The sequence below is a fragment of the Pseudonaja textilis genome, chromosome 10, assembly GCF_049901715.1.
Source record: "Pseudonaja textilis isolate UNSWEBS1 chromosome 10, rPseTex1.2, whole genome shotgun sequence".
In the NCBI taxonomy this organism is placed as follows: Eukaryota; Metazoa; Chordata; class Lepidosauria; order Squamata; family Elapidae; genus Pseudonaja; species Pseudonaja textilis.
In genome coordinates this window covers 18,848,736-18,857,488 of record NC_141999.1, presented here as the reverse complement: position 1 = coordinate 18,857,488, position 8,753 = coordinate 18,848,736, and the positions used below count along the sequence as shown (strand labels likewise).

The window sequence follows — 8,753 nt, the reverse complement described above, 5'->3', positions numbered from 1 at the left end:
TTATCTATATCTCTCATCTATCTTCTATCTATCTATCTATCTATCTATCTATCTATCTATCTATCTATCTACCTATCTATCTATCTATCTATCTTTTATCTCTCTATCATCTCTCTACGTATCATCTATCATTTATTTATCTCTATTTTATCTATCATCTATATCTATTATCTATATATCTGCTCATATCTGTATCTATCATCTACCAATCATCTATTTATCAATCTTTTTTATCTATTATCTATCTGCTCATATCTGTATCTATCATCTATCTATTATCTATTTATCATTAATCTTCGTTCTCATCTATCATATATCTAGCTATCATCTATCTATCTATCTATCTATCTATCTATCTATCTATCTATCTATCTATCTATCTATCTATCTATCTATCACCTACTTATGTATCTATTTATCATCAATCTTCTTTCTCATCTATCATCTATCTATCTATCTATCTATCTATCTATCTATCTATCTATCTCTCTATCTCTCTATCACCTACTTATGTATCTATTTATCATCAATCTTATTATCTATCTATCTATCTATCTATCTATCTATCATCATCATCATCATCATCATCATCTTCAAAAGAACAACCTTCATAGTTCTAAGCCTCAACCATACTTCTCGGATTGTACTGATTGAATTCGCATCTGCCTAAGCAAGGAATCCATATTTTACTCTCATGAACCTAGTTAGTGGGCATATTACGGGGAGGGGGAAAAACCCCTTTCCTGATCTCTGAATGATGCGAGAAACCCCCTTTCCAGTCAGTTGTCTTCTGCTAACAAGATTTCCCGTTTTCAGAGAATCTATTTGTTCAGAGCACCAAGCAAACCCGTTTTGTTTGCTGTTTCTCCATTCTGCTTGCATCCCTGATGGGATTTGGCTGGCTTCCAGCAGACCCATGGCTCCTCTCTGGCGGCCAAGCACAGACCCACAGGCGCCAGGGAGGACACCTTTCCTTCCATTGCACTCTGTTTAGGATCAGTGACCTTGGATGCATCAGTTCCAGGCAGTCCTCTCCTCTGAGGACAAGACAATATGATTCCAGGTTCCTGGATGATGGGACCAGTTCCACCTCTTGAATTGTGCCCATTCTTTATTGACTTATCATTGATTTATTGAAAAGAGTCTTGTGCCTCTCCCTGATCACCAGAAATAATAATAAAAAATCATTACTATAAAAATTCAGGAATCCAACCTCCCAAGTTCTAAAGAAATTAGAAGAACACCACTATCACCTAAACCAATGATCAGCCAAAATTTATTTTATTTATTTATTTATTTGATTTGTCAATCACTTACAAGATACAGGTATAAGAATAAACATAGTTTTGAATACATGAGGTGGATACTTATAAGAAAAATAAAAAGAAACAATAGGACAGGGACGGTAGGCACGATTGGACGGTAAGGACACCCCCATAAGCCAAATAGGGGAGGGAGGTAAACTGCCTTTTCCCTCTACCTTCTTTCTAAAAATGTGGAACTGAAAATATGAGGATACCCTCAAAATATGAGAATTCAGTCTAAGACTTCTGAAGGCAAGAAGTTCGTAACGATCAAGGCAACCATAGAGATCTGTTTCAAGGTTTCACAACCTATGGGGAAAGGGATCCAGAGCATAGCCTCTTGGCTTAAATTACAGGGGACTTCAAACTTGACAGCTTTAAGACCTGTGGACTTCAACTCCCAGAATTCCTCTTCCAGTCATGTTAGCTCAGGAATTCTGGGAGCTGAAGTCCACAGGTCTTAAAGCTGTCAAGTTTGAAGACCCCTGGCTTAAAATGTCAGAGCTGTCCTACAATGTGCCTGTTCATGATAGACAACGAGTGGGCATGGTGAGAATAACAGAACAGACTTGGAGGGAACCTTGGAGGTCTTTTAGTCCAACTATGTCTTCTAGTCAAGCAGAAAATCACTATAGCATTTCAGACAAATGGCTGTTCAATCTCTTCTTAAAAACTTCCAGTGTTGGAACATTCACAATTTCTGGAGGCAAGCAATTCCACTGCTTCATTAGTTCTCACTGTCAGGAAATTTCTCCTTAGTTCTGCTTCTCTCCTTGATAAGAGACTTGGAGAGGAAACTTCAAGGCACAACAGCCTCTCTCAAATCAGCAACCCATTATTTTCAGATTTCAGTGCAGCTGTGAAGGTGAGGATCTTTGCAGTTCTAATTATGATGCCAAAAAAAAGACTAGGTTATCCCCTCTCCCCCAAAGATGTCACAAATACTTATTTTCAGAACATCGGAATGGATTTGAGCAATCAAAAGCAAGGGAGACACATCGAAATGAAGAATATGATTCTAAAAGCCAGGATAATATTTTGATTATTATTAGCCTCCAGTGGAAATGGGAGATGTCAATATAAATGGTCGCCCTCGACTTACAACCACAATTGAGGCCAAAACGTCTGTTGTTAAGTGAGACATTTGTTAAGTGAGCTTTGCCCCACTTTATGACCTTTCTTGCCACTGTTGTTAAGCGAATCACTGCAGTTGTTACCCTGTTGTTAAGTGAATCTGGCTTCCCCATTGACTTTGCTTGTCAGAAGTTCACCAAAGAGCCCTCAGGGACAGCAACAGTCATAAATAGGAACCAGCTGCCAAGCATCTGAATATTGTTTATGTGACTGTGAGGAATGCTGCAGAGGTCATTAACCGTGAAAAATGGTCATAACTCACGTTTTTCAGGGCCGTTGTAACTTCAAACAGTCACTAAGTGAACTGTTGTAAGCCGAGAACTACTCATACTCTGTACTAGGAGTGGCAACCTTTTTAAAAATTATTATTACTAAGGACCATATTTCCTCAGTCAAGAGGAACGATAGGTGAGTTTAAGCAATGTAAGCCAAATATAAATAGGAACATATTCTAAAGGTGTTCACACAACACGTACACACAGCAGTTGCAAACCTGGCAGCCATATTTGCTCAATGTGCTGAGTCAGGTTAGGTTTTTTTGTGGCATAGCACAGTTTGTGCAAATTCTATTTTTTTAGAACTTTTATTCAGGTTGTGCAGGCATTGCAAATAATGCTTTGAAACCCATTTTCAATGTTGTCGTTTTCATTCTCTTTAGGAAGTCACATGTTTTAGGAAGAGGCACTGTTGACTCTTAAGACAAGTAGGGTGAGAAAGAGGTACCTTGGTCTATATACTAAACCAAGGGTCTTGGTAAAGTTTAAGGCTTATGGACTTTGCAAGTTTAGGACTTGTAGACTTCAACTCCCAAGAATTTTTGAGCTAACATGACTGGGGGAAGAATTCTGGGAGTTGAAGTCCACAAGTCTTAAAGCTGTCCAGTTTGAAGACCACTGCACTAAATGAATGACACATTGGGATAAACAACTTACCTTATGTGAGGCCAGAATCTGAAAACAACATTTAACACAGCATAGTATTTCAGCAAAATGGTTTGGTTGAGATTGGCATACGTGGACTGATTTTGGTAGATTTTACGGGTGACAATACATTTTAGCATATTTTATTTATCTATATATTAAATCATTGTATTTTATTCCAATTTCATTTTAAACTGTATTTTATTCCAACTTCATTTTAAAATGTAATTTATTCCAACTTCATTTTAAATCATATTTTATCCAATTCCAATTTTAAACTGTTTTTATCAGATTGTAGTAATAATTTGTGTCTGGAACTCTGCACTTTGATATGGACCAAGAGCTAATGAATAAAGTAAACTAACTATCTTAAGACAAGTAAGATTTCTTCCACACAAGTGTTGGAGTTAAAGCTGGTTTATCATCCCCCTTTGTGATTTTCTAAGGATAAGTCCAAGAGTTGAGTTTGCACAATACAGGAGCTGAAATGCGGTTGCTTAGCTTGTGACTTAATTGCTGAATAATTGACTTAATCTTTCATGCAAGCTATTTTGAGTCAGCTTTTCTACAGAAAAAAAACTTCAACTGACAAAAAAACCTTAAAATAATGTAAGTCTTGCAATTCAATCAGGTGGTTTAATTTGTTTAAGTAAAGGTAGAACAGCAACCACCTGTAGGTCATCCCAGCAAACACATTAATTATTATTATTGCTATTATTATTGTTACTATTATTGCTATTATTATTATTGTTGTTGTTGTTATTGTGTGGCTTTTAACTTTTATAGGAAAAATGGTGAGCTTGTGCCAAGTGATTTTCAAGAGGCAGTCAAATAATAAGGCTACCCTGTGGGAGAAATAGGTTATCAATAAATCAATGGAAGTTGGCCTAATTATCTGTGTAGGCTAGAAGAACTTATGTTGGAATGGAAACTGGAGGCACCTTTCCTCGAAATGTATATGCTTAAGTTTACAGTTACCTCTTGACTTGCAACAGTTTGTTTAGTGACTGCTCGAAGTTACAAAGGCACTGAAAAACGTGACTTATGACCGTTTGTCACATTTACAGTTTCCCCAAGGTGATGTGATCAGAATTCAGATGCTTGGGCAATGACTCACATTTATGACGGTTGCAATGTCCCAGGGTCACGTGATCAGCTTTGGCAACCTTCTGACAAATATAATCAATGGGGAAGCCAGATTTCACTTAACACCAAACCGCAGGAGATGAACACCTCATATCAGGGAGGGGCTTCGAATTTTTTAGCAAGGGGCTCTCTGCCCTAATGACTGGCTGGGTGGGCGTGGCTAGGTGGTCATGTGACTGGGTGGGTGTGGCCAACTCAATGTCAGTTCTTTGGCCTAATTACCTAAAAAATGATATATACCAAAATGTTATTTATAATTCCGTGCATTTAATACTTAAAAGACTGGGTGAAGCCAGGCTTAATAGCAGTAACTGTGAGAGGGATCTTGGAGTCTTAGTGGAGTGTCTGGTGAGTTGCGTGATTCTTATTATTTGGGAATTAATCTCCTCGGAGGCTAGTGGCTATGTTATCAGATTTTCTCAATGGCTCTCCTTTGAAAACGCTGGGTGGATTGTTTATCTAGCTTGCAACAGTTTTACGAGCTGTGAAATGCTCTTGGCTGAATGCCCAGAAGTTCAATTAAGCCTATTAAGAGCTTTCCCTTGTTGCTTCTCTTTCTGAGGCTATTGGGGCTCTCTGATGCCCGCAGAGTCTTAGCTAGGGGCTCTCCTGAGCCCCTGCGAGCCCCCAGAAGCCCACCCCTGCTTCATACCTACTCATCCCTTTCAATTAAGGTACTATGGCCTAAACTCACTCACTCACTAGATCTCCCTCACACACACACACAAAGGAGAGGGGTGTGGGGGAAAGGAAGAGGGAGAGATACAGAAAGACAGACTTATCATAACTCCAAGAATACCTAGCTAAGGTAGACCATAGCTGGGTGTATTGGGAGCCATAGCCTTAACAGCTGTGGGGGATGCCACATTGCAATTTAGCTTAGCTGTAGCCTTCCCCAAATACAGTTGCTTCTCTCCTTTGTTGCACTGGCTTTAGTAGCTGATTTTTTGCACATTTCACAAAAGTTTTCTTATTGGTGCCATCTTTTGCCTCGCTCCATATTTGCGGTAGCTCTCAATGCCCCGTTATCTGTAAGAAACCCACTGCCCCAGGCACTAGTGAATTCTAGTTCAACAAGTATAACAGCATCCAAGCAATCCAAATCCCAGTTATCGACTCAAGTCATTTACCAACCCAAAGATGTTTTGTTTTTTTTCTTCAAAAGGCAACTGGACTTACTTTGGTTTTCCTTGAAGACGTTGTGCTTCCCCATCCAAGCAGTTTCTTCAGTTCTGCATTCAGACTGAAGTCCTCGGATGACAAGTGAAATGTCTTCAAGGAGAAACAAAAAAAGTCCAGTTGCCTTTAAAAAAAAAAAACACCTTTGGGACAACCTAGGTTAATCTAGTGAAGAGAAAGACCAAGGGAGACAGGATAGCAGCCTTCCAATATTTGAGGGGCTGCCACAGAGAGGGAGGGAGTCAAGCTATTTTCCGAAGCACCCGAAGGCCGGACAAGGAATAATGGGTAGAAAGTGATCAAGGAGAGATTCAACCTGGAAATAAGGAGAAACTTTCTGACAGTGAGAACAACCAACCAATGGAACAGAAGTTGCCTTCAGAAGTTGTGGGAGCGCCATCACTTGAGACCTTCAAGAGGAGATTGGACTGCCATCTGTCAGAAATGGTGTAGGGTCTCCCGCCTGGGGGGAGGGTTGGACTAGATGACCTACAAGGTTCCTTCCAACTCTGATTAACTGTTAGGTTAGAGGTTTTCAAGAAGAGACTGGACAGCCATTTGTCTGAAATGGTATAGGGTTTCCTGCCTGAACAGGGGTTGGACTAGATGACCTCTAAGGTCCCTTCCAACTCTTATTTTTCTTTTCGGTTATTCTTTTTCTTTTCTGAGACCCATTGGGCAGATGAAACTGAGCCGTAATCCTCGTCCTTGAACTATAGTATGTTCTCTATAGTGTTTTTCTAAGGGGTGGGTGGGTGGAATATTCTGAAAAATCTGATTATGAATCCAGACTCAGCAGTAAGGCATGATAACCGTGACTTGAATGACTGTGAAGCTCCACAGTCATTGACCAACTCATTTCTTCTCAACTTTTTTCCATTGTGGGGAGAGTCTTCTTGCAGGAAGACACACACACACACACACACACACACACACACACACACACACACAGAGCTTCTTGAGCTGAACTTACCAGCAATTCCTAGTTTGTACAAGAGCCTCTTTTGGTCCAAAATACAGATCAGAGGGATGCGATACCGTGGAGCTCCATCCACAAACAACCCAGCAACTGTGCAACATCACCTTCTTTGACCTCTTGGTGTGTGTGTGTGTGTGTCTCTCTCTCTCTTGCTCCCTCCCTGATGGGAGGCACAGTGAGGGACAGCCAAGAGGACAGATTACAAGTGGCGCCGAGCACAAAACTGGACAGGCGACAGGCAGGCTAGCCAAGGCACTACCCAGCGCCACTGTTCATTTGGGCAACTGGTACCACTGTGTCCTTGGCTGGGGGGTAGGTGAGGCAGGCATGGTCTCCTTTGTGGTCAAAGCAGCTCAAGGACAACATTACTACAGGCAAAACATAACATTTACCTCCACTCCCTCCCAATTCTGACCATACCCACGTAAATATGTCAGAAAGTCCAGAGTGTAGGTTTTTTTCTTAGAACAAAAAGAAAGCACAAAACATTCTTTTGCAAGCAGTCGAGGAAAAAAGCCATGTCCACACACGTGTGATAATAACACCACAGCTTTCAGGATGTAAGAAACCTGGGGTCTTCGGAAGTAGCTCCCTGCAATTCTCATGGACCTTTGCCGTGAGTAATTTATAAATATTAAACCAGAAACGCCAACTCAGACAGTTCAAACTGCCCAAGGAGCTGCTGATTCAGTTCTACAGAGGAATGATTGAGTCTGTCATCTGCACCTCTAGAACTGTTTGGTTTGGTTCTGCAACCCAGGAAGACAGACACAGACTTCAGAGAGTAATTAAGACTGTGGAAAAAACAATTACTACAAACCTGCCTTCCACTGAGGACCTGTATACTGCACGAGTCAAAAAGTGGGCTGTGAAAATATGCAATGCGTGCCCCCCATGCCTCCTGCGCATGCGCACGCAATCCCACCCCCTGCCATCCCCTTACCTGCACTGCACCTCACAGCTGATTTTTCAGCTGGTTTGAGGCCTTTTTCGGCCTCCCAAAAGCTTGGAAAAAACCTCTGCAAGGCTTTTAAGGCCGAATAATATGCCTGTTTCGTCACTTCCGGTATTACAGGAAGTGACTAAACCGGCCTATTTGACCTGAAAACCCAGGGATGTTATACGCTTGTTAAGAAAGTTAAAAACCAGTCAGCACTAGTTTAAAAAGTGCTTTTAAATCCAGACAGACCCCAACTTTCGAGCATAATTGAGCCTGGAATTACAAATTGCAATCGCAAATTGAGGCAATGCACTACCATTTGTCAGGTTCAGGTTAGGGAGTTGTAGCTTCAAAAGATCACTAGACAACTGGACATAAATCAAGGACTACCTCTATTGGAGAATTCTTTCCAATTTCTAATCATTTTTTTTAGGAGCAAAGATAGGTGGGATTATGGGGAATACTGCTCCCCCTGCTTTTTAATGATAAAGGTACTGCATATCTGGTGGTTACTGCAAAACCCAAGAATTCAATATATTGCAATGCACACTCCAGCTGATAGAAACCACTTTTAGAACAGGGAGGAATAATATATGATTTTTCAAAAGTTCTCCATATCCAAGCATGCCTTAGCAGTGGTCCTACTGGAAAGGAAAGGTCACAGCTGTAAGATCTGGAGGGCCACATTGTGCTTTCAAAGATGTTTCTTTTTTAAGTGCTTTTGTGCCACTTCAATCAAAAGAACAAAGTGGCTTACACAAAATTAAGCCCTTCTTGCTCAAAAAATAAAGGGAACACTTAAACAACACAATGTAACTCCAAGTCAATCACACTTCTGTGAAATCAAACTGTCCACTTAGGTAGCAACACTGATTGACAATCAATTTCACATGCTGTTGTGCAAATGGAATAGACAACAGGTGGAAAGCAGAGGCAGTTAACAAGACATCCCCAATAAAGGAGTGGTTCTGCAGGTGGTGACCACAGACCACTTCTCAGTTCCTATGCTTTCTGGCTGATGGTTTGGTCACTTTTGAATGCTGGCAGTGCTGTCACTCTAGTGGTAGCATGAGACAGAGTTTACAACCCACACAAGTGGCTCAGGTAGTGCAGCTCATCCAGGATGGCACATCAATGCGAGCTGTGGCAAG

The 8,753-nt window shown here is 40.8% G+C and overlaps 1 long non-coding RNA gene across 1 annotated transcript; it reads right to left on the bottom strand.

The window, feature by feature from the left end:
* Positions 1 to 1,104: 1,104 nt before the first annotated feature.
* LOC148124949 (uncharacterized) lies at positions 1,105 to 7,534 on the bottom strand. Its single transcript, XR_015744847.1, has 2 exons — positions 6,657 to 7,534; positions 1,105 to 2,187 (listed from the first exon to the last, which is right to left on the bottom strand). It is a non-coding gene; the product is annotated as an uncharacterized LOC148124949 (long non-coding RNA).
* Positions 7,535 to 8,753: the final 1,219 nt, after the last annotated feature.